This window comes from Ambystoma mexicanum, chromosome 6q, assembly GCF_040938575.1.
Source record: "Ambystoma mexicanum isolate Mex_15411 chromosome 6q, UKY_AmexF1_1, whole genome shotgun sequence".
Lineage (NCBI taxonomy): Eukaryota > Metazoa > Chordata > Amphibia > Caudata > Ambystomatidae > Ambystoma > Ambystoma mexicanum.
This window is the reverse complement of record NC_090937.1, coordinates 1,452,315,790-1,452,333,684: the sequence shown is the minus strand read 5'-3', so window position 1 is coordinate 1,452,333,684 and position 17,895 is coordinate 1,452,315,790. Positions and strand designations below refer to the sequence as shown.

Here is a 17,895-nt window from a genome sequence, read left to right as displayed (position 1 = left end):
TACTAGAGATCCATCGTCATGCGAATTAGAACTCGTCAGAGATCTCACTGATTACCCACAGATCAAGTTGTAGACCTCAAGAAAAATGCAACCCTTGCCAATACGTAGGGATAATGATGGACATGGGGGATATTGATTACTCTTTTTCTATGATCAGAGAGGTCTCATATAATGTAAAACACAGGGAAATCCAATATAACATCATACAACAAGCCTACTTTATCCCAATTAAACTACACTATGAAATGATTACAATCAACAGCCTGTTGGAGACGGTGTGGACATATGTGTACAATGGGACACATATTTTGGACTTGCCCAAAGGTCACATCATTTTTATTTATTTATGTATTGATATAGCGCACCAAACCCTTAAGTATCTGGGTGCTTTTGGGAAATGGTTCTGTCAAACATAATCCATATTCAGGGTTCGAATGCTGCATACTTGTCTATGCAGATGTTGTTTGGTATTGATTTGGATGATTAGCAGGAGGATGCTCTGATGAGGAAACTTATACGTCATGTTGTGGTTCGTAAGACTATACTGCTTAATTGGAAGGCTGAGGCTCCTCCGGGTAGGAATATGTGGGCAACATTATTGTCAAAAACGTGTGCCCTGGAAAGGAGTGGGTAAAGACAACAGATGAGTTCCCTACGATCAGACTAAATATGGAACCCATTTGGTTTATATATGATATATATAATACATTGGACATAGCGCTTAATCCAGTTGGAGCATAGTTTGACCAACGCCATGCCATGATTTCGGATACTTTCTGATAGTTGCCCATATGGTGAAAAATGCATACTTTTTCAGATTCTCTGTGTAGTATCTTGAAGGTGCTCTAAGTGCAATAGTGTACAAGTACTGTGAGAAACCTGCAGGTATTCTCTCCCCTTCTCCCCGGGTAGCCTCTACCCAGATGGCCAGAGCTTTTGGATGTCGACCCTGGGGGAGGACAAGTGAGGGAGGATCGCCTGAGTGGGGGGGGTAGGGGGGGATTCCGGGAAGCATGCCTCAGGATGACACATGGTATCCCCCCCCCCTTTTTTTCTCTCTCTCTCTCTCTCTCTCTCTCTCTCTCTCTCTCTCTCTCCTTTAACAAGGGGAGGCAGAGTCAGGTAATTCAGGTTGACCATCCACACATGACTCCAATTAACTTTCAGGCAGGTATAAAAGGTGTGGTTCAACACAAAGGTGGAGGCGAGTTGGGAAGGAGGTCCAGAGAAGCCACAGCGCAAGGAATTGTTGGAATGACCCCTGGGAGAACGGCGTGCTGCAGCATCAATTTGGTGAGTGGAGCGAACCGCTATTAGTTGGGGAAGCCAACAGCCAAATCCCTGCTGGCGCTTTAAGGACCAATGCTTGTTACTTGGGGTCAGAACCGACCCCAAGGGTGTACGAGGGGAAGGTGGTGAGACCCGGACCTCTGCCACACGCTATTGCAGGGAGCCGCTGCATGGCAACGCCACCTGGTGAATTGTGTGAGCTAGAGTGACTCAGGTAAGCATGCGAGCAGGCAGAGCAGCGTTTGAGGAAGGCACCGACAAGCAGAGACAGGTGAAGGAAAGCGGTGTGTAGCATGAGAGTGGTGCTGAAAGAGGAAACTCAAGGAAGAGTGAAATATGAAATTGAAACTGGCAATTGACCCGAAGATGATAGAAAGAGGAATGTAGAAGTGAAGAAGCAAAGTGGGTAACAGGCCCGAGCACTGAGGGAAAAGGAAAGTGGAAAGTCTGACAGACAAGTGGCCCGGTCCAGCAGAGAAAGGAGAAACAAAGGTGCTAGGGTGCATGAACAAGTAGAGCTGGGCAAGTGGCTGGAAAGAAGAGAAAAGTTGTAGGAAGCACTGGAGTAAAAGAAGGGAAAAAGAGTTGAATAACCAGGGGCAAGCTCTCAAGAGTGCTCACGCAGGAAGGAAACGAAATGCCCTGCGTTCTCGAAAGTCTCTGACAAGACCCTGTCCTCCAGGAACTGTATGCTGTATGAATTGGAGTTGAATAAGCCGAAACTTGGGGAAGGGAACCCCTGAGTCAGTTTGAACTGGTGGCTGAGACAATTTCTTTGAACATCTTTGAATATTTTGGAAAACGACCTAAGCTTGGGTAAGGGAACCCAGGGATGTCCAAAGATATCATTTAAAAGGTGGTTTTGGGAACTTTGCACATATCACACCTCAGGTGAGTGAAATATTTTCGTCAAGAGCTGGAAAGCTAGAGGGAAGTTGACCTGGCCGATCCAACAGCCAACCCCTCGCTGAGACCAGGCGAACCACACCTCAAAAGTAAGACATTAATGAGCAAGAACTGGTACCTGCCTTGTTTTTGCATCAGTATTCTTCTTTTATCAGAGACCCTCCTTTTTCACACTGTTGTTAATTTGTGAGGGCAAGCATAGGTTGAGACACAGTTAGATTTTACTTTTGGACTAACAGATTGAGTTCTACCAACCCCAACATTTTATTTAATAAACGTTTTGAAACTTTACTTGAGGAGTCTCTCTCTCGCAATACCATGCCTTTCTCACAGTACTCGTAGGATACTGTGATGAATCTGAGGCAATCATCCCAAGGAATCTGGCTTCGAACCCTTATGTGGCCAGCGAAAGGGAGACGCTACCTGTTCCTGCTCTGACTCGGGCCAGGAAGAATGGGAATATCCTCAAAATAATGGCCCCAATGATCCCACTAAATTAATGGCTTTTTGTCAAAGTGAAGATTTTCCTGTTAATGTCACTAAGAACATTATGGACTTCAAGTAAGTGACAATGCTCTTAGTACTCCAACGAAGAAGAAGAACACAGACACTAGACCAGCATGAGCTGGCTAGTTGTTCTAATGACCCACACCTGAGCAGGACCTTTAAATATATAAAGGCCTGTCAGCAGGAGCAGCAGGAGTTTCTGAAGCAGCAAAAGGAAGTAGAGGTTGGCACCCTTGTGTTGGTAGAAGCGGGACCCCGTTCTGAGGATTTGTCAGTGCCCAGAGTAGCCTGGAGGTACAGAGGACATGCAGTGGGAATCGGTAGTGAGCCCAGCTGTCCCGTCAGAAAGACTCTCTGTTCGATTAAGCACTCCAGTGCTAGCATTGCCCTGAAGCACGTGTGGAGCTGCGAGAGCTCCAGCGAGCAGCAGCGCACGTACAGCAAGAGGCTGAATGTTACTGTCTAACGCGAGGGATGAGCCAACGAACAACAAACCACATTAAGCGGGTCCAGAAGAGGCGTCAAACAAAGCCGGTGAGTTATCAAAAAAAGACTGCCAAAGAACACAAGCAAGCCATCATTAGAGCAATAGCCACCTCTTTTGAAATCAGAATCCAAGAAGCTCAATCCCACACCAAAGAGATATTCTCCATCTTTAGAGACCTAGAAACTCCCACACCCGCACCACAGAACTTTAGCAAAGACAAGAACTGGTGCGAAGGAATCCAATCAGCCATGATGAACAAAATAAACACACTCCAAAAAAAAATTAAAACAGCCAGACAGACACCGAAGACCACACCCACACTTGCCACTACACCACCACCAGCCACCAAGCCCTGCACTCCCTTCTCCTTCAGCAAAATTGAAGAAAAAAGACATGATCAACATCATGAAATCCATCAAGCCATCCAGTTGCAAAGTAGACACTTGCCCAGCAAGTATCAAAGAATGCGCCAGCCATCTCGCACGATTCCTCACAGCATTTGTGAACGCTTCATTCTCTACTGGCAAAATACCCACCTGCCTCAAAGTGGCGTGGGTACGCCCACTTATTAAAAAACCTACTCTAAACCTGACATCTCCCAACGATTACAGGCCCATCACCACAGTGCCCTTTCTGCTCAAAATACTAGACAAAGCAGCGCACGTCCAGGTGCAAAAATTATATGAAGACAAACTCCCTGGGGTGCGCCAATCAGGTTTTCGCCCTGGTCATGGGACAGAAACCGCACTACTGAACTTAACAAACCAGATGGACGAGGCTAGGGATGCAGGCAAACCATCTCTCCTCCTCCTCCTAGATCTCTCGGAAGCCTTTGATCTTGTTGATCACAAGGTCCTATGCCACCACCTAACCATCAAAGCTAAATTCTCACCTGACGCCACCACATGGATTTCCACCTTCCTACAAGGAAGAACCATGCAAATCTTTTCAGACTCTTCCTCTGCCTCACCCACCATCATCCTATGCTGTGTACCACAAAGGTCATGCATCTCGCCTACTCTTCAAAATATTTTTACGCGCCCCCTCTTCCTCATTCTAGAATCCCTGGATATCTCGTACATGAATTATGGCGACGATACCCAGATCCTCCTCACCTTAATGGGAGACTATGAAACCGACTCCATGACCGTGAATGACATTTAGAACACAATCCAAGCCTGGATGGCAATAAATGCACTATGCTTGAACTCGGACAAAACAGAGCTGCTCCTAGTCGGCACCAAAGAAACACTCAGGAACCTCAACCCCAAGTTCAGCCACTTCAACATTGACACCATCAGTATCCCAGTTGCCAGCGCAGTGAAAACTCTGGGAGTCTACCTGGACTCTAAACTATCGATGACTAGACACGTCAACGTCATCGCCTCTGCCGCGGCCTACCACACAAAACTTATGACAGCAGCCAGACCATTCCTCTCCAAAGAAAACTCTATCACCATTGCACGAGCCATCACTGGCTCTAGACTAGATTATTGCAATGCCCTCTTCCTACGAACCTCCACTAAAAACATGGCCAAACTACAGGTCATTCAAAATAATGCCTTGCGCGCAGCTCTAGGCATCCCAAAAAGACAGCACATCACAGCTGCAAGGAAAGAAGCCCACTGGCTTCCTATCAAAGAGAGTCATCTTCAAAACCCTTGCTCCGACTCAAATGTATTTACCAAACCGCTCCTATCTACCTCTCTGAAAAAGTTCACCCCATCCCCGCGATCAGACCCACAAGAATGCCTTATTCAATCATGCTCACAGTGCTCAAATACAAGAGAGCTCGAGCTGGTGGCACCAGCTTCCCTTACATAGCAGCTACACAATGGAATGCCCTACCACCTACTCTTTGTGGCGAATGCTCACACCTAGCTTTCAGAAAAGCTGTAAAAACACTACTTTTCACCTCACCACGGCTCAATCCACAGCTACTTGAACCCACAGCTGCCTTTAATGCATTATGAACTGTTCTGTCTCACCAATATTTTTGTGATGTAATGTACTTCAAATTTCTGTAACTAAGTGTAACTACAAGTAACAGCGCTGCAATGCCTAGGGGCTGTTTTGTGCACTATACAAATCTAAATATATATATTTTTTAAATCCTGAACTAGGTGACCGCAGGCCAATCCATCCTAAACCACTTCAAAAGAAAACAGTTTCTGAATACCGAACAATTAAAAGAAGATTGAAAGTAATTACCCAAAAGGGAGTGGGCGAACAGAAGATATGATAATTCATATTACCCACACCAAAAGGGGGCAATTGTTAAACCAGGTGAATGTGACTTGCCTGAAAAGAGACCCAATAAGAGAATGTTGGAACAAGCATTACCCAATTCAAAGAAGGGTAAATATAGGGGATCGAGTTTTCCCAGAGACAGATATCACAACAAGAGACTTTGTTATTTGCATTGTCAAAGTCCAGATATATCAAGACAAATTGAAGGGGGAGAGAATTGTAACCTGCATTGTAAATGGCAAAGAAATACATATAAGAACCACTCTGCTTTTGTGCCACTTTTTTAATAAATAAAAGGTGGTGTTGATGATTATTTAACTTTCCCCATAGAGGAGCCAAGTGTGGAAAGTTAGGAACAAACGTTGTCACTGAGTACAAATAGTAGTAGTAGGAGCTACTGTCCGGGCAGGCGAGTATAAAAGGAAAGGGACAAATAGTGGTTAATCCTGGCAGGCAAGTGAATTAGGAAGAAGAGATGTTCAAGTACTTTAAATGTTGTAGAAGGTTGTACATGATGAATGTGGTGGAAAATAATTGGTAATTCTACTGCTGTGTTTGAACAACTACGGTGTTAACATCTTGATTTAAGTAGAACTCTATTACCTTTCTTTCAAATGAGTATGAAGAAAAGACTTACCGAACTGTCAAGTGTTGCCAAGTGAAGGCTACTTTGGAGACAAAGCATTGTGCATTCCACCTAGAGTAGAACTCTGTGAAAGAAAATAACTTCCTTGAAATTAACTTTTGGGTTATTCAAAATGATCTAGGAGAAGGGGACCAACCCCTGATCATAAGAGTTTCTGTTTTCTTATAGTTATACATGTTGAGTTACAATGTTAAAACTGCCAAATTATTCCTATGTGCTTTTGTAATTTTTAGCCACTAGGTCATTTTTCTATTGTCTGAGTGTTAGGTTAGGGAAAGATCGGCATTTGTTTCACCCTTTATTATTTCAATAAATGGTGAATTGTGAGAAAACTCTACCTATGTGTCTTTCTCCCACGTTGGACTCCTCACATATGGTGTCAGGGTGGGATTGGAATCAATCGATACAAATTGGGGAATCCTTACATTTAAGAAACTTAGTTAAAGAGCCTCCAATCACAATGTTGCTACAGAACGGTCTATAGGATTCGATATCTATAGTAGTAGATGAGAGTTAATACAACCAGGAGATAGAGATAGAGTTGCGATATCTACAGATTTAGTTCTTACTCCTACCCCTGGCGGGAGTAATTGATCCTGATTACAGGGAAGATGTCAAACTACTGATGCAAAATAATGGGAAGAAACCCCATCGAGTTAAAGTAGGAGAAAGAATAGCGCAAGGAATATTGAAGAAAGCTCTGTTTGCAAAACTTCCAGAAATTAAGAACAGTGATCAAACTAAAAGGGGAACTCAGAGTAGTTTTGGGGAAGCAGATGTGGAACCTATTATAGAACCAATAATAAAACCTAATATGGAAGAAGAGGAGATTATCCCTGAGTCAAGCTTTACCTATTATAGATATTCCCTTTTCACAGACAGGAATGGATATAGTAGGTCCTTTGGAAACCTCAAAGTTAGGAAACTGATATATATTAGTAATCCTAGATTAAGCAACCAGTTACCCTAAAGCTTTTCCTTTCATAAATAATACTTCTCAACAGATTCTGAAAGGTAGGCATTTGTCTCACCCTTTATTATTTCAATAAATGGCGAATTGTGAGAAAACCTGTCCGACTCCTCACAATACTGATAACCTGCCCACAGTTGTGGTCTCACCATCATTGTTCACTCATTTCTTTATATAGGTTTATATATGACTTATTATTACTAGATGGGAGTGTTACTTTCTCTGATGCGCTATATCCTGTCCGGTTTACGATGTACTTTTTTTTGTAGGCTTCACTATGTGGGGGTGGAGGGGATGGTGAACGCTGGTTATGACCAGGTCATACCAACCCTGATTTTTGTATTGTTTATATTCCAATAAAAAGATTAAATCAAAAAAGAATAAATACCCAAAAGAGGTCAAGCTGTAAGCCAAAACTCGCAAGCAGTAATGAGATGTCAGAAAGCAAGAACAATACCCAGCAAGGGTTAGCTTAAACACCACAGGCCACGAGAAGATACTAGAATTCAGAAAGAAAACCAAATACCAGAAGTGGGTGAAGTTGAAAGCCTTATTCTGCAAGGGTTATTAGAAACCAGAAAGATAGCAAAATACACAAGATGGGTGAAGTTGAAAGCCACAACCTGCAAGGGCTGTCAAGAAGCCAGAAAGCAAAGCCACTATCAAAAGGGAATGAAAGCCATAAACCATAAGGTACAGAGAAATATCAGAGGAAGGTTCAGAGAAACAGAACTACCCAAGAGAGGGTAACACCTGGTTAAGAGCCCAGAGCCAAGTCCAGGCTAAACATCCTATCACTCACAGGGGGTGGAAACCTACAGTATTTCAAAACCTCCAGCAGAGGCAAAAGGTCAATGTGGGCCCACAAGAAGTCCCTATTGGCACCAATCTGAGACACCTTGGAGGGGTGAGCGAGAGGCAGCAATTCAATAACTGAAAAAATCCACTAATCCACGAGGCTTGTTGTTTCCTGTAACTCTGTGAAAAGATAAGAACGAAAACTTGGTGGAGGTGCCAGGAGTGTACCTGTTGTACTTGTGGTGTAATCCAAAAGATTTTTTATTTACTTCAACTGTATGAGAAACCATCGGAAGTAAAGAGTACTATTTCCAGAGACATTATTGGTAGGGGGTCATGCACAAGACAGCATACGCCAGGAAATTGGGAGTCAGAAAACTTCTGTAGGCTAAGTTTGTGTTTCTTTGTTAGTAGTAGGGCCAGTTAGAAGTATAGGATTGGTTCAGGCAGAGGACAGATTACTTTATGTACAACATCCTGCCAAGTACCTTTGGTTATTTTCTTAGTATAGGGAATCTCCATAATATAATTAGGGCTAGGTGATGGTTTTTATTTTACTTTAAAAAAAGTTGAAACATGTAGTTGTCAACATCTTTCCTCTGACCTACCACAGGTCATTTAGTTAAGTACCTATAAGCGGCTCCTGTTGTAGTCAGTATGTTATGTTATGTAATGGGGTCTCCCTATTGAGCGCACTCTTAGTCTCCTGCATATGCAGCTGCTCCACCGTTAGGTGCTGTGGGGTTCATCAGGTGCCGCAGAGGAGCTCATCTTTGGTCCAGTGATGGGGTGCTATTCCAGGCGCAACACCTTCAGTATTCAGATGCTTCCGCCGGCTGGGGAATGCATTCTCAGGACGCACAGTCAGTGGACCAGAGAGCGCCTGCACAGGACCAACTGCACAGCAGCCTGGACGCCCAGTCTGCTTCACGTGTAGTGGAGGCGATAGGACCCCAACAACTCACACATGAGCTTGGCACATCCCAGCAAAGCCATGTGTTTGGTGGTCTTTGTCGTATTCTCTCCCCGATCACCGGAAGAGTGATGAGGAGTGGGGGTACCACATGCTCCGAATCATGGCTTCCAGGCCTCCCAAGGTGCCACAGGTCCTCCAGCAACACAGACACATGGGGGACTACAGAGGCTACATTGGTACAATATTGGTACACCAGCACCCGCTCAATGTTCCCATTGGGCTCTATGTAAACAGTTCCTCAACTCTCATTATTCTAGCCGGGGAGAGAAGGACAACTCCACCTGAGAAGACGGCCCTTATGGGCGTGGTTGGCCACGCCTCCAATTGTGAAAATTAGTTAATATTTTAAAATTGGGAAAAATTGCATTTAATCTAATATACATACAACCATATGTATACACACAGACACACATGAACGAAAACAAATACCTGTAAAAAAACAACTAAAACAACCAAACAAAGGTTGCATTGTAATTGACATGACGTTTGCTTACGCCCAAGAAAGATGCATGTCGTTTTTTTAATAAATGTAGTAGATTTAAATACCATAAGAAACACAGTAAATATTACAATCTTAAGTCATCATCTAACCTTCAAATATCCGATCCAGTCGCTGCCTCTTCCCTTTGTGTTTGTCCATCAGAGACAAAGAAGTGACCAGCCAGAGGCTGCCACCGCACACTTGCTGCAGGACCCCTCGATAATCAGCCAAAGTGAAATTATGGCAGTGTATGTTTCTCTCACCTGTAAAGACAAAATAAACAAAATGCACTTCAAGGTCTTGTTCGGATCTCCTTATAGATACAGAGGTTTGGAGGCACAAGTATAAGATAGACTGATTCACACAAAAACAACAGTGTGTTATTTTGCACTTGTTTTAGACGGCATCATTTAAGAGTGTCCAAGTCTGCAATATATTGTGCAAAACTCTTGCGTGCAGTAAGGACACCTTAACATGTGTCAGTCAAGCGCTGAATCAAGTGATTGCACAGGGAATGTTCTTCCAGTTGGGACTAAGAATACCCCTCACCTCAAAGTAAAAACAAGCATTGGCAATGCCAACAGTTTGGGCTTTTGTGTAGGAATGGGGAAGGCACTTGCCAGGCACTGCCTTAGTGGTATTAACTGGCCATTGATGAAAGCAGGTGAAAAATGGTGCAAGTACCTGGGCATCTAATAGCAGTGCCTAGCAAAGTGCCTAGCAAAGTGCCTGTTGCCTTTGGCAATCCTTTTTTTAATAGGACTTCAATAAAGGACACTCATAATGTTTACAGATGAAATGGCTGAAGGCAGACTTGGTTGAGATATTATTATGTCAGCACGTTTGCAGTTCCAATTAAGTCATTAACTCTTGGAAGACCGCTTTGAAGAAACACTGGCAGGCACTTGAAGTGCAAAGTTTGATGGTAAGCCTTGATTAAAAAGAGCTTCCATGAGGATGTGTTTGGGGGGGGAGGGGCAGGAACTGGGTGGGCATGGCCATAGGCAGTCAATGGGTGGGCAAATAACCAAACTCCACCTACAAGCTTTGTGTCCCTTCTCATATGCCATTTCTCTATATATGCACTCTAATGCAATAGTTTCAGCTTATAGGTGGCGCAAGCACCAAAAGGAGATCAGTCCTTTGGTGCCCTCATACCCGTCTAGCAAGTATTCAAAGCGGGTTAGTTCCTGAAAAATCTACATCATTCATTTCCTTCCTGTAAGAACTCCTTTTAGCTGAAGGAATGTAAGAAAATCAACAACAGTTCCATATTCGGCACCCACAAACAAGAGTGGATGCTCATAAATTTGCCTTGGGTCTACAGTTGCCCTACTCCCTCAAAGTCCCACTTTGAACCACCCGTGGCATCTTTTTGGGTTGTTGATCTCCGATATTAATGGAGTGGCACAAATACAACTTAAAAGAGAGGGCCATGTTGTGAATACCTCACCTAAGCTTCGATCTCTCCACACCTCCCAGAATGGCCCTATTACTGGGTGTTCACTTTCACCTTTCGGTACCTCCTTCCTTGGCACCCAGAACCAATCCCCAATCGTGACCAGGTGCATCATAGTTGTTTCCGAGGCTTATTACTGAGGTAATTCACTACCACCCCCAATTTTCCAGCACTGTAGTAACTGTCCATATCTGGAAGGCATCATCCTCCCTTAGCCAACCGAGAGGTCATTGCCTTCATAGGAACTCTCACCTTTCTGTTTACCCATATGAACCTCCAGGAAGCCATGCTAATTGATTATGTGACAGCTTTGGGGATTTGGACTGGCAGCATCGTAAATAAAAATAAATCTGTCCAAAAACATTCTTCTTCAGGTCCATAAGTCTACCCACCCAGGATAGCACTACTTTATCCTACCTTTGCAGATCCCACTTGATCTGTTCCCCGGGTGGGAGATAGTTCGGCTGATCTACCTGTATGAGGTTCACCAGAATCCAGAACCCTAGATGTTTAAATTTTTTTCTAACAGACTTTGAATGGAGCTGCTATCAACCCATCATCTAATTCTTCTGTTTTGGGCACAAGAGGGAATACCGTGGACTGTTGCTCCTTTATTTCATAGCCAGGAAGGCTACTATGCTCTCGCAGGTGCTGGGATCATAGTACTAATATCTGTCAGATAAAGTAGGACGTTGTCCACAAACAGACTCAGTTTGTATTCCTTTCTTCATAGTTTATTCCTCGATCAAGTTATTCTGCCTTATTCTGGTGGCAAGTTGATCACAAGGGCAAAGTGCAGGTTTGACAGTGGGCCCCCATGCTATGTTCCCTTTCTAAAACTAAAGACCTGAAGGTGCTACTAATGGCCCTCAATCTTGCATGTACAGTCTAATAACGTTTGGCGATCCAAGTCATCCAGCCCTGGTCAAAAACGCATTTTTTTATGTAGTGTTTCCACCAGAAACTCTAAGAACACTCGGCTAAAGTCTTCATCTGCATACAGAGATCAAATGACCAGGTTGACCTGGCAGCGGTTTCCCAAATAAATGAGGTCCAGTGTCTTAAGGACATTGCCTGCTCTAGGTCCATTCCTCACAAATCCACACTGTTTGTGATTATGTTCTTCCAATTTTACTCAGTTGGTTTATTTTCATCATATACTGTTTGTTATTAACACATTTAAGATCTTGCCATGTTGATGGACAGTTTGGTCCGAAATGCATTGGCTTTTTTGGCATCTGCTATTATCATTTATTAAATTGATCACCTCACGTTGCATACATAAGAATTGTATACATTTTCATGACTCTCGAATTTAATATGAAGGTAATGACAGAATTGTTCTGCTAGCTATAGGGTATGCAGCCCTTATCGCAGGCTTTTCCAGCCTAGCATTGGGGTTACAACCATTACTCCATTGGCTACACTTATGGAGGAATGAGAAAGCAATCTTTATCTGTGATCTTATTAAATTTCTAGTTGCTAAGGATTCTCATGTTAGTATACCTTGGCTAAAGTCAGTAAAAAACAAGACTTAATGAGATTGATGCTTACCTGTATTTTAATGCACCCAACACTTTAACCTCCTTGGCTGCATATGATTTCTTTTTTTAAAAGATCCATATATGTGACATCCAAGGAAACGAGAGCTGTTGCAGCCTTTAAAACCTTTTAATCTCAGACTAGCCATTATCACTGAACTCAATGTTCAAATGGATCTGTTATGGGCAGGTAATCCTACCCAAAAAGTCCTACTAACCAGAGCACAGTTTAATTGCCTAGCCCTCAGAGCAAATACGGCACTATGGAGAGGTGTTAATAATATTATAGATAAAACATGTCTAGTGTATAATGCGCCTATGGAGAACATGGCACACTTTGTTCTTCAGCCCTACATTTAGAGAATGACGGGCAGTCACCTTATTACCGTTACTGCGAGAAACCGATTTTGTTCAGTATCGTCCAACCCTAACCTACCTTCTATGGCTAGATTCCTCAAAGGTATAATGGGCATTAATAATGTACCTACAGAGCACCCTGCATAAAGGACATTTTTATTAACATTTGAACCTGAGAGATTACCTGTACTCTTGGAAAAGTTAAGAACATCCATGGGTAGTTTAGGAAAGGAATTTATGATCACATGATTACTTTGCAAAAGACTGTTCATTACCTATGTATTTGCACTGTAAAAGAATTGTGTCTTCTGATTGCATGTTTTTATGGAAATAATTTTTTGCAAAATAAACATTTATTGATTGATAATATCTACATTTTGCTTGGTCAACCCTTGTGCTATAAGGGACCTCCTATAAGGCTACCCTTTCACATTTTATGTAGCTACCCTCTCGCTTTGTGTCCACTAGGGCCTATATGATGTTCTTAACTTCTTTCCTCTCCTTTAATATTAATATGTAGAACTCATGCCGCAATTTAAAAAAATCAAAATCAGAGCAAATGGATAGCCCCATTGATATAGAAATTCCCTTCTTTTGGCACCATTGTGTAAGGGGCTTAAATTCTCTTCTTTTGCCCAGGTTGAAGGTGGACCAATCTTGCACCATTTCAAATCTTTTGCCCTTCAATTTCTGTCACTTTTTTGTCTCTCACCTTATTAAGATTGCTGACTTCATCCATATGGTAGTGGCATCGAACTATAATCAATCTCTGTCCTTTCTCTGGGCTCCCTCCTCTGTGCGCCCTGTTAATTTTCTATTCAAACCCTCCATCTTCCTTGAAGAGTGCGTTTACAATCTCTTGCCCTTTCTTCTCCACCATTGCTGGGGTTTCTCCTTCCTGTCTGGAGACAGCGTAAATTAATTTGCTTCTCTCTGTTTTCCACATCATCGATTTTGACCTCCAGTTACTTGTTGCGTGGTTCCAGCTTTACCAGGTGAGTAGGTCGTATTTTAGTTCCATCACTTGAGTCGTGGCCTTGTTACTTTCTACTGATTCCAATTCACCCTCCATCTTCTCCACCTTTCCTTTGAATTCGGCTACTGATGTCTTAATATTGGGTCTCATATCCCTTATCGCTGGCAGTATGGGCGTATTATCTTTTCTCGTAGCAATCCCGCTTTGCGAGAGGTTTGAAGTCTCGACACACTCATGTGCCGCTTAAATTTCATCACCCTCTTCTTTTTGTGTTGTTTGATCATGTGGCTAGTTTATTTCGCCACAGTGGTCCGTGTTCAGCCATGCGTTCTACTACTGTGGCTGGCTGAAGTGTTATTCACACGGTTCTCCCACCCCTATGCGCCTCCCCGGTGGCCAGTTTAGTGCCAGATTAGGTGCTTCCCTCACTCCCTTTTTACACTGACTGATCTTCCTTTCCTACCTCTCTTTCAGGGTGTATCAGAGCACGCTTCCACATATCAGGCCCTCTTTACTTGCTTGTCCTACCACGCTTGCTGCATTCCTCTTCCCGTACGGGGCCACAATACATGCATGGACTGATTCTGTATCTTCCTATCACCTTTCTGATGGCAACAAGACCCTCTTTTCTTCCTCATGTGTTTCTGGGGATTTAGGCTCTCCCGGAACCAATTTGTCCATACCTAGCTGTCATGTTGCTCGAAATGGGCATGTCTGTTAATATTCCCCTATCTGGGCAAGCTTCTCCTCATCTTTTATCCCTGCCTCCCACCCCTCTGGGGTAGTCTTCCCACAGCTCCTACGACGTCTGAGGAACATTTGGGCAGGTTGCCCATCAGCTCGATCCCCACGCTCCTCCAGCGTCTTCCCTTCATGCCCATTCCGGTTGCTCAACTGAGCTTACACATGAAGGGGTGGAGGTAGCAGTCGGTCCGGTTCTTTTCCTCAGAGCTTTCAGCTATTGTTCCACAACAGATCTCTCTTGGCGAGCTTCACCCAGTGCCACTCGGTGAGGATGGTGTTGCTCGTAGCCAGTCTGTCTCGGCGGACCCTTCTCTCTGCACGGATTTCGCAATCTATCTCTTTCCACTACATCCCTAGGTTGGGTGGACCTCTGCCCTTCCACCACCTGGTAATAAGCAGCAGTGTCTGACGTGGAGTGCAGTTTCTGTGGGGAAGTGGGTGCCTAGACCTTGTGTGAGGCCGACATCTTGCCTGCGCCCCCTAGTGATGTCAAAGCTTAGGTAACTTTTTAAATACAAATTATAAAATGCTACACTGTCAGTGTTGGGAAGCTGAGGATACAGCACACAAAAAAACTTTCAGAATTTATTTACATGCAATCCCCATCAGCTTAAAGTACAATGCAAAAATATAGAGCACACACTAGCTACTGTGTAGCATAAATATGAGAACAAAGTCAAATTTCACTTGGCCTTCATGTAGTGAAAGTACATTTAACTAGAAAAACATTAAACTAACAACAAACTTAAGAAAGAAAATGTCCAGCAGGGTTGGACACGAGGAAATTCAGCATCAACTGATATTAATCCCTTGTTTAGCAATCTCAAAGTTCATCTCCTGTTCCTTTTTGTTAGTGCCAGGTTCTTCAGATTCTAAGATCAGTAAAACTCTACCCCAAAATGCTGGACACTAATGTAATACCCAGTGGGTTAACACAGACACTTTAAAAATGAGGAGACTCACAGTACAGCCTTCACCATCCTACTTCCGAGCTCCTGAGACTTCGCCTGATGAGCAGACCACTGTGTCCAGGCCTTTGTTACTCGGGTTTTAAGGCCAGTTCACTTGCAGCATAGTTGATCAAACCGGGATGATAGGGAAGGTCCATCGAATCGGTTCTGTCCCACATATTATAAATTTAACATCTGGGATATTGAGGCGTGGCCACACAGACACTTTGATGAATTTCCAACAGAAATATTGTAGCTATTAAAGTGAATCCAGTTGAAATAATAAATAATAATAATAATAATTTGGCATTTATATAGCGCTAGGAACCCGCAGGTATCTGAGCGCTGCTTATTATTACCCACGGTGTGTGGTGCTCATTTATCGACCTCGGAAGGATGAAAGGCTGAGTTTGGCCCCGCCGGGATTCAAACCTGCGTTGGCAGACTCTGCACGGATGTCAAAGCGAGCGCTCTACTCGCTGTGCCACTTGACCGGAACACACAGTCCCACAGTCTGTGGTCAGTGAACAGCACTGGATAGTGCACTCAGCTAGAGCTGAACACATTGGTGGCAAGGATGGTGGATAATGCAGAATACAATAGTAGAAGAACAGAAGAGAACATTGTGGGAAATGTGATTCAGCAGAGTGAAATAGAAGACAATTTGAGTGATTTATGCTTAGCAATAGCAGAGGATGAGGGTGAGGCTTTGAATGAAATAGTAGAAAATGAGAACTCGTCATTGGTGAGAGTATGAATGTGGTTGATAACTGAAATAGAACAAAGCACAACGTATGGCAGCCAAAAGCGCACTCGTCGAAAACGAAACAATAAAAAGTGGGCAAAGAAAAGGTGTAAACTAGGAAATATAGGTAAGAAAGCCCCAAGTAGAATGAATAGTGCCTCATCAGCAGAGATGAAAAAATATGGATGTTATATGTGAAGCCAAAGGTGACCGCTGTGATTTAAAAGAGGTAAATGGTAATAAGATTGTCACAAAGAAAACAAAAAATAATGAACATGGGTTGATGGAAAAATTGTTGAATGGGGTGGAGGGTGAATGGACAAGAAATTATACAGTAATAGTAATACCCTGTGAGGAAAGATCAAGAGAGACAGTCATGAAAGGAAAGTGTGTGAATTATGTAAACATAGGGACAAATAAGCTGGTTGAATCCCTCTCTACAAGGGAAAAAGAAACCTATATGGGAGAAATGGAAGGATTTGCAATGTGTAAAATCAACAAGGATTACTCAGGGCTATGTTAACATGAAATTAATGTAAATAAAGGCGTTACCATGAGTATGGGTAAATCGATGAAAATGATAGAGATAAATACACTGGCAGAGTACCCCTACTTAAATCGGCGGTGGATCCTGGAACAACTGCATAAGATCCCACAAATGTGTGATATCACTACTTTAGCTATTGAGAAAGTGACACTGCCCGAATATGGTTTGCAGTTTGTAACACCAGTAATTATTGAATTGATAGCATATATGCTGACTTTGTGGAGGAACGATTATAAAATTGTGATCTGTAATGAACAATCACTAATGTAAGGCAAGCTACCAATGGACAGATGAAAGATCTGGTGAAAGGGCGGGGGGGGGGGAAGCAGTGATTTGTGGATCCCTGATGGGGACTACGGAGAGGGAAATTGATAACTAGGTTGATACCATGAGCCAGTAATCATGTCTTGGAACACCAGAGGTTTCCACTCTTTCCTCCACAAAGATGGTAAATGTTTAGATAAATTGTGACCTATTCGCATTCCAGGAAACATGGGTGAGCGGGTCCATCTTAATAAACGGATTTAACATCCTGGTAAAAACCTGCCATTTGTAGAGGGGTTGGACGCCCAGCAGGGGGATTATGCATTGGTGCGAAGAGCCAGTTAATCATTAAGGAATATGATACATTTGGTAACTCCCCTTATGTATTATGTGCTATTATTAAGAACTTGGGAAAGTTCAAAGAACTACTAATGATTAACGTGTACTCCCACCCTGGAGGGGAACATGTGGAGGAAGTAGTCAAATTGATCTCTACAGAAGGTTGGATGATGGATGCTCCCAATTCAGAGAATATGGTTGTTGGAGATTTCAATGAGTATTGTGATAAAGCCTCAATTATCATGAGTAAATGGGAGTGGATTATATGTTTGTCAAGGAAGGCATACGTGCAAGTTGAAACATTTTGAGCATATCTTGACTCCCCATAGGGATCATACAGTGTTCAAATGTGAATTAAATAAGGGTAAAATTAAACAAACCTATGATATAGGGGGAAAATTAACATTTAAACATCGATGGGTGGGAATAAAGATATTATGGACAGACAAAAACCTAATGAAATGTTCAACAAACTCCCAATTGATGGTGAGGATATAGTTGGATTGGATACAAAGGGATTAGGTGCAATGCTTGGCATGATATTAAATGACCACTAAAAGAGCCAGTGTGACAACACACAGGGAAGAAACACTCTAACGTGTATGATGGAGATGGCCATAGTGAGAGAAAAGGATTGATGGATAATAAGGGGAAAAAAATAT

At 43.0% G+C, this 17,895-nt stretch overlaps 1 long non-coding RNA gene across 2 annotated transcripts in view; it reads right to left on the bottom strand.

Annotated features, from left to right (window-relative positions):
* LOC138515628 (uncharacterized) overlaps positions 1-17,895 on the bottom strand; it is a 1,173,490-nt gene that overhangs the window by 769,627 nt on the left and 385,968 nt on the right. For both annotated transcript variants that reach the window (XR_011282118.1, XR_011282119.1), the window contains exon 2: positions 9,422-9,574. This is a non-coding gene — a long non-coding RNA (uncharacterized lncRNA). The remainder of the gene's footprint in view (positions 1-9,421; positions 9,575-17,895) is intronic.